Source organism: Sciurus carolinensis, chromosome 6, assembly GCF_902686445.1.
Source record: "Sciurus carolinensis chromosome 6, mSciCar1.2, whole genome shotgun sequence".
Taxonomy (NCBI): domain Eukaryota; kingdom Metazoa; phylum Chordata; class Mammalia; order Rodentia; family Sciuridae; genus Sciurus; species Sciurus carolinensis.
In genome coordinates, this window is record NC_062218.1 from 28,734,968 (window position 1) to 28,741,626 (window position 6,659).

Sequence of the window (6,659 nt, forward strand, 5' to 3'; positions counted from 1 at the left end):
ACCCCACTTGATCATGGTGCACTATCATTTTAATATGTTTTGTATGCAATTTGCCAGAATTTGCTTAAGAATTTTTGCATTTCCTTAAACCATACTACAGAGCAATAGTAACAAAAATGGCATGGTATTGGCAACAAAATAGACAAGTAGACCAGTGGTACAGAATAGAAGACACAGAAACAAACTCACATAAATTCAGTTACCTCATGTTCACCTCAATTTGAATAGAAGTTGTGAAAGTGGACAAAGGTGCCAAAAAATACAATGGAGAAAAGATAAACTCTTCAACAATCCGTGCTGGCAGAACTGGCAGTCCATATGTAGCAAAATGAAATTAAACCTCTATCTCTCACCCTGCATAAAACTCAACTCAAAATGGATCAAGAATCTAGGAATTAGATCAGAGACCTTGCACCTAATAGAAGAAAAAGTAGGCCCAAATCTTCATCATGTTGGCTTCGGATCAGACTTCCTTAACAAGACTCCTAAAGTGCAAGAAATAAAGGTAAGAATCAATAAATGGAATGGATTCAAGCTAAAAAGTTTACAAAACTTTACACTAAAAATACAAAGAGCCGGATCATCTAGAGTCCCCGCTAGGACGTGCGAGAAGCTACGGCGCAGCACGGTGCAGCGCAGCTCCGGCTCCCCTTTCCCAGTTGCTGGGCGAGCGGTGTCTATGGGGCACCTGCTGCCGCCGCCCATACCGCCACCGCCACCGCCTCCGGGTGCTGCCTCTATGGCGAGCAGGAGGAGGAGGAGGAGCGCGAGCTCAGAGACCCAAGTACACAAATAAAGGACAAAGTATTTTATGAAACAGATCTTCAATCAAATATAACATTTTGATGCTTGGCATCTAGACTCCCTTGAGCCCTTACTATGCCAGCAGCAACTATAGAACATAGCCAAAGAATTTGTGAAGTTTGGGCTTGTAACCTGTATGAAGAGATGAAGAAAATTCGTCAAGTTATCCGAAAATACAATTACGTTGCTATGGACACCGAGTTTCCAGGTGTGGTTGCGAGACCCATTGGAGAATTCAGGAGCAATGCTATCAGTACCAACTATTGCGATGTAATGTAGACTTGTTAAAGATAATTCAGCTAGGACTGACATTTATGAATGAACAAGGAGAATACCCTCCAGGAACTTCAACCTGGCAGTTTAATTTTAAATTTAATTTGACGGAGGACATGTATGCCCAGGATTCTATAGAGCTACTGACAACGTCTGGTATCCAATTTAAAAAACATGAGGAGGAAGGAATTGAGACCCAGTACTTTGCAGAACTTCTTATGACTTCAGGGGTGGTCCTCTGTGAAGGGGTTAAATGGTTATCATTTCACAGTGGTTATGACTTTGGCTATTTAATCAAAATCCTGACCAATTCTAATTTGCCCGAAGAAGAACTTGACTTCTTTGAGATCCTTCGATTGTTTTTTCCTGTCATTTATGATGTGAAGTACCTCATGAAGAGCTGCAAAAATCTTAAAGGTGGATTGCAGGAAGTTGCTGAACAGTTAGAGCTGGAACGGATAGGACCACAACATCAGGCAGGATCTGATTGCTTACAGGAATGGCCTTTTTCAAAATGAGAGAAATGTTCTTTGAAGCTCATATTGATGATGCCAAATATTGTGGTCATTTGTATGGCCTTGGTTCTGGTTCATCCTATGTACAGAATGGCACAGGGAATGCATATGAAGAGGAAGCCAACAAGCAGTCATGACATGAAACAGTCCTTTTTATTTTATTTGACCTACACACATGCTTGTATATAGGTTTTATCTCTGGTTGAATCCTTTGAACAATAGACAGTACCTTTTCCCCCCTTTTGTAGCCCATTTGTTTTTGCCTTTCAGTACTAAGTATGACCGTTCCTATCTCAGATCTTAATAAATAGAAGTATATTCAGGTTAAATTTGGCCTTAATTTAAAATATTTGTTAGCAAGCGTGTGTGACACAGTGGGGAAAGCTACATCATATTGAATAATTTGATAAACTTTACCTACTTGAGCTTGTCCCCCCAGCCCCTTTCCTAAATTAACTAGCACTGACTGTAATTTATTTCCCTGTTTCATGTCTCTTCCTTCCATTCTGCAGGAGTTTTAGCTATTTGAGATTGTGGACCATCAATTGTGCACTTTAGAGAGTGATTCCAATCCTCTGTTTTATCAGAAATTGTGGTTTTCTTGCTCTTAGCTAGAAAAATGACCATCTGCCAACTTTCTACAGTATTTTTTTTTGACCTACAGAATATAATTGCACAGGTGTTGTGCAAATTGTTGATTCAGCAAGACTAACAACAACAAACTACTGAGGAGCTTAATAACTACTGTTTCTGTATGTAGTGTTTAATCTTCCAAGCAAATCTAGTGTCTGTCAGTTTCTAATTGGCATATGTAGGCTGCTCTGTGACTGAAGAATTTTCAAACCAGCTTTACACCCTTCAGGAAAAAAAAAAACCTTATGATTGGATATTTAGTATCTGCCAGGAAACTGGCATTCAAGAGTTTGAGGATACACTTGTTTTATGATAGCACACTTCCCTTGATCTGCTTTTTATTCCATCACTGTTAACCCTTTTTATTTTATAGCCATACTTAACGATGCTATTGATTTGTTGATTACACAAATCAATTTCATTAAAGTCCAAAGATAACAAGTCTTTAGGTATATTTTGTATCAAATTAAAAGACAAAAATTGTGCTTTCATAGTTGCTACAAAGAAGTACTGGAGAGATTTGGTGCAAAACAACAAAATACTATATATATATATATATATATATATATATATATATATATATATACACACACACACACATATATATATAGCTAATAAAATTACCTGAGGAGTGTAAAAAAAAAAAATACCAAGAGCCCCATCAATATGGGCAAAGGGACTGAACACTTTACAGAAGATATATGGGCAATTAACAAATATATTTAAAAGTGTTCAACATCTCTAGTAATTAGAGAAATGCAAATTAAAACCACCCTAAGATTTCATCTCACTCCAATTAGAATGGCTATTATCAAGAACACAAACAATAATAGGTGTTGGCATGGATGTGGGGAAAAAGGCACACTCATACATTGCTGATGGAGTTGCAAATTGTTGCAGCCACTCTGGAAAGCAGTGTGGAGATTCCTCAGAAAACTTGGAATGGGCCCACCTTTTGTCCCAGTTTTCCCAGTCCTCGGTTTATACCCAAAGGACTTAAAATCAGCAAACACAGTATCACAGCCACATCAATGTTTATAGCAGCTCAATTCGCAATAGCTAGATTGTGGAACTAACCTAGATGCCCTTCAACAGATATATGGAGAAAGAAAATGCAGTATATATACACAATGGAATACTATTAAGCCATAAAGAAGAAGAAAATTATGGCATTTGCAGGTAAATGGATGGAGTTGGAGAATATCATGCTAAGTGAAATAAACCTATCCCACAAAACCAAAGGCCAAATGTTTTCCCTGATAAATGGATGATGGGGGTGGGGGGTCAGAGAGAGGTAAGAGATAATGGAGGAACTTTAGATTACATAGAGGGATGTAAGTGGAGGGGAGAAGGAGGGGGTATGAAAGATGGTGGAATTAAGCAGACATAATTACCCCTATGCACATGTATGATTACACAAATGGTGTGAATCTACATCATGTACAACCATAGAAATGAAAAGTTGAAACCAATTTGTGTACAATGAATCAAAATGTAGTCAGTGAAAGTAAAAAATAACAAGAATTTTTGCATCTATGTTCATCAGGGATATTGGTCTGAAGTTTTCTTTCCTTCATGTGTCTTTGTCTGTTTTTGGTATTAGGGTGATATAAGCTTCATAAAATGAGTTTGGAAGGTTTCCCTCCTTTTCTATTTCATGGAATACTTTGAGGAGTATTGGAATGAGCTCTTCTTTGAAGGTCTTGTAGAACTTGGCTGAACATTTATCTGGTCTCGGGCTTTTCTTGGTTGGTAGGCTTTTGATGGCATCTTCTATTTCATTGCTTGAAATCGATCTGTTTAAATTGTGTATGTCCTCCTGATTCAGTCTGGGTGGATCATATGTCTCTAGAAATTTGTTGATGTTTTTCAGATTTTCTATTTTGTTGGAGAATAGATTTTCAAAATAGCTTCTAATTATGTTTTGTATTTCAATAGTGTCCATCAAGATATTTTCTTTTTCATCACAAATTTTAGTAATTTTAGTTTTCTCTCTCCTCTTCATTAGTGAGGCTAAGGGTTTAGCAATTTTGTTTATTTTTTTCAAAGAATGAACTTTGTCATTTTTTCAATTGTTTCTTTTGTTTCAATTTCATTGATTTCAGCTCTGATTTTAATTATTTCCTGTCTTCTCCTACTTTGGTGTTGATCTTTTTTTTGGGCTTTGAAATGCAATTTTAGGTCATTTATTTATTGACTTTTTATTCTTTTATTGAATGAACTCAATGCAATGAAGTTTCCTCCTAGTACTGCTTTCATAGTGTCCCAGAGATTTTGATATGTTGTATCAGTGTTCTCCTTTACCTCTAAGATTTTTTTTTTAATCTCCTCCCTGGTGTCTTCTGCTACCCATGCATCATTCAATAGCATATTATTTAGTCTCCAGGTGTTGGAGTAGTTTCTATTTTTTATTTTATCATTGATTTCTAATTTCATTCCATTTTGATCTAATCGAATACAAGGCGGTATCTCCATTTTTTTGTATTTGCTAAGAGTTGTTTTGTGGCATAACATATGATCTATTTTAGAGAAGGATCCATGTGCTGCTGAGAAGAAAGTGTATTTGCTCATTAATGGATGGAATATTCTATATATATTTGTTAAGGCTAAATGATTGACTGTATTATTGAGTCCTATGGTTTCTTTGTTCAGTTTTTGTTTGGAGGATCTACTCGGTGAATCAGAGAGATGTGTTAAAGTTACCCAGTATTATTGTGTTGTGGCCTATTTGATTTCTGAAATTGGAAGTGTTTATTTGATGTACATAAATGCTCCATTGTTTGGCACATAAATATTTACAATTGTTATATCTTGATTTATAATTCCCTTAAGCAGTGTGAAATTTCCTTCTTTATCCCTTCTGTCTAACTTTGTCTTGAAGTCCACTTTATATGATATGAGGATGGAAACCCCTGTGTTTTTTACTGAGTTATATGTGTGGTATGTTTGTTCCTATCCTTTTACCTTCAGTCTGTGGATGTCTTTTCCTATGAGATGAGTCTCTTGAAGGCAGCATATTGTTGGGTCTTTTTTAAAAAATTCAATCTGCCACTCTATGTCTTTTGATTACTAAGTTCAGGTCATTAACATTCAGGGTTATTATTGAGATATGATTTGTATTCCTGGTCATTTTGACTTCTTTTTGGTTTTTAACTTGAGTTGGTTTCTCCTTTATTGGTTTTTTCTTTAGTGTAGTTCCTCCCTTTGCTGACTTTCATTGTTGGTTTTCATTTCCTTCTCATGGGATATTTTACTGAGAATGTTCTGTAGTACAGGCTTTCTATTTGTAAATTCTTTTAACTTTTGTTTATCATGAAAGGTTTTTATTTCATCATCAAATATGAAGCTTAGTTTTGTTGGATATAAGACTCTTGGTTGGTATCCATTTTCTTTCAGAGTTTGAAATATGTTGTTCCAGGACTTTCTATCTTTTAGGGTCTCAACTGAGAAACCTGCTGATATCTGTATTGGTTTTCCCCTATAATTAATCTGATACTTTTTTTTCGTGACCTTTAAAATTCTATCTTTATTTTGTATGTTAGGTATTTTCATTATAATGTGCCTTGGTGTGGATCTTTTGTACATTTGTACATTTGGTGTCCTGCAAGCCTCTTGTATTTGATTTTCCATTTCACTCTTCAGGTTTGGGAAATTATCTAATATTATTTCATTGAATAGATAGTTCATTCCTTTGGTTTGTATCTCTGTGCCTTCCTCAAACCCAATAATTTTTAAATTTGTCTTTTCATGTTATCCCATAATCCTTGGATGTTCATGATTTCTTACCATTTTCTCTGTGTGGTTAACTTTATTTTCATGATTAAGTATTTTGTCTTCAATGTCTGTCTTCCAAGTGATCTAGTCTGTTTGTGATGCTTTCTTTTGAGTTTTTAATTTGATTTATCATTTCCTTCATTTCAAGGATTTCAGGTTTTTTTTTTTCAGAATCTCTATCTCTTTATTGAAATAATCTTTTGCTTCCTGCATTTTCTCTTTTAACACTTTATTGAAGTGGTCTTTTGTTCCTGGACTTGCTCTCTAATATCATTCTTTACTTTATGGATTATTTTAATTATGTATATTCTGAATTCCCTTTCTGACATTTTTTTCTACTGTGGTGTCAGTGGATTCTATTAACATAGCATCTTGGTTTGTTTGGGGTGCTTTCTTCTCTTGTTTTTTCATGTTGTTCAAATATATTCCCCTCTAGCTGTGTGGATCTGAGGTATTACCGTTTCCATCCTGTAGATTTATAGTGTCCTTGCAGGTTTCCAGTACCTTGCCTGTAAGAGGGAGATCAATATTAACAACAATCTCTGAACAAGGCAACTTCTGCATTTGACAACTAGATACATGAAATTCAGAGAAATTCAATGCAAACAATATGCAGCCTTAAACCAAGTAGCCCCTATTAAGGTATTAACAGTATTGTCG

General features: G+C 35.6%; 1 pseudogene; it reads left to right on the forward strand.

Moving 5' to 3' along the window:
- Nucleotides 1-879: 879 nt before the first annotated feature.
- Nucleotides 880-2,107, forward strand: LOC124987199 (CCR4-NOT transcription complex subunit 7-like; annotated as a pseudogene).
- Nucleotides 2,108-6,659: the final 4,552 nt, after the last annotated feature.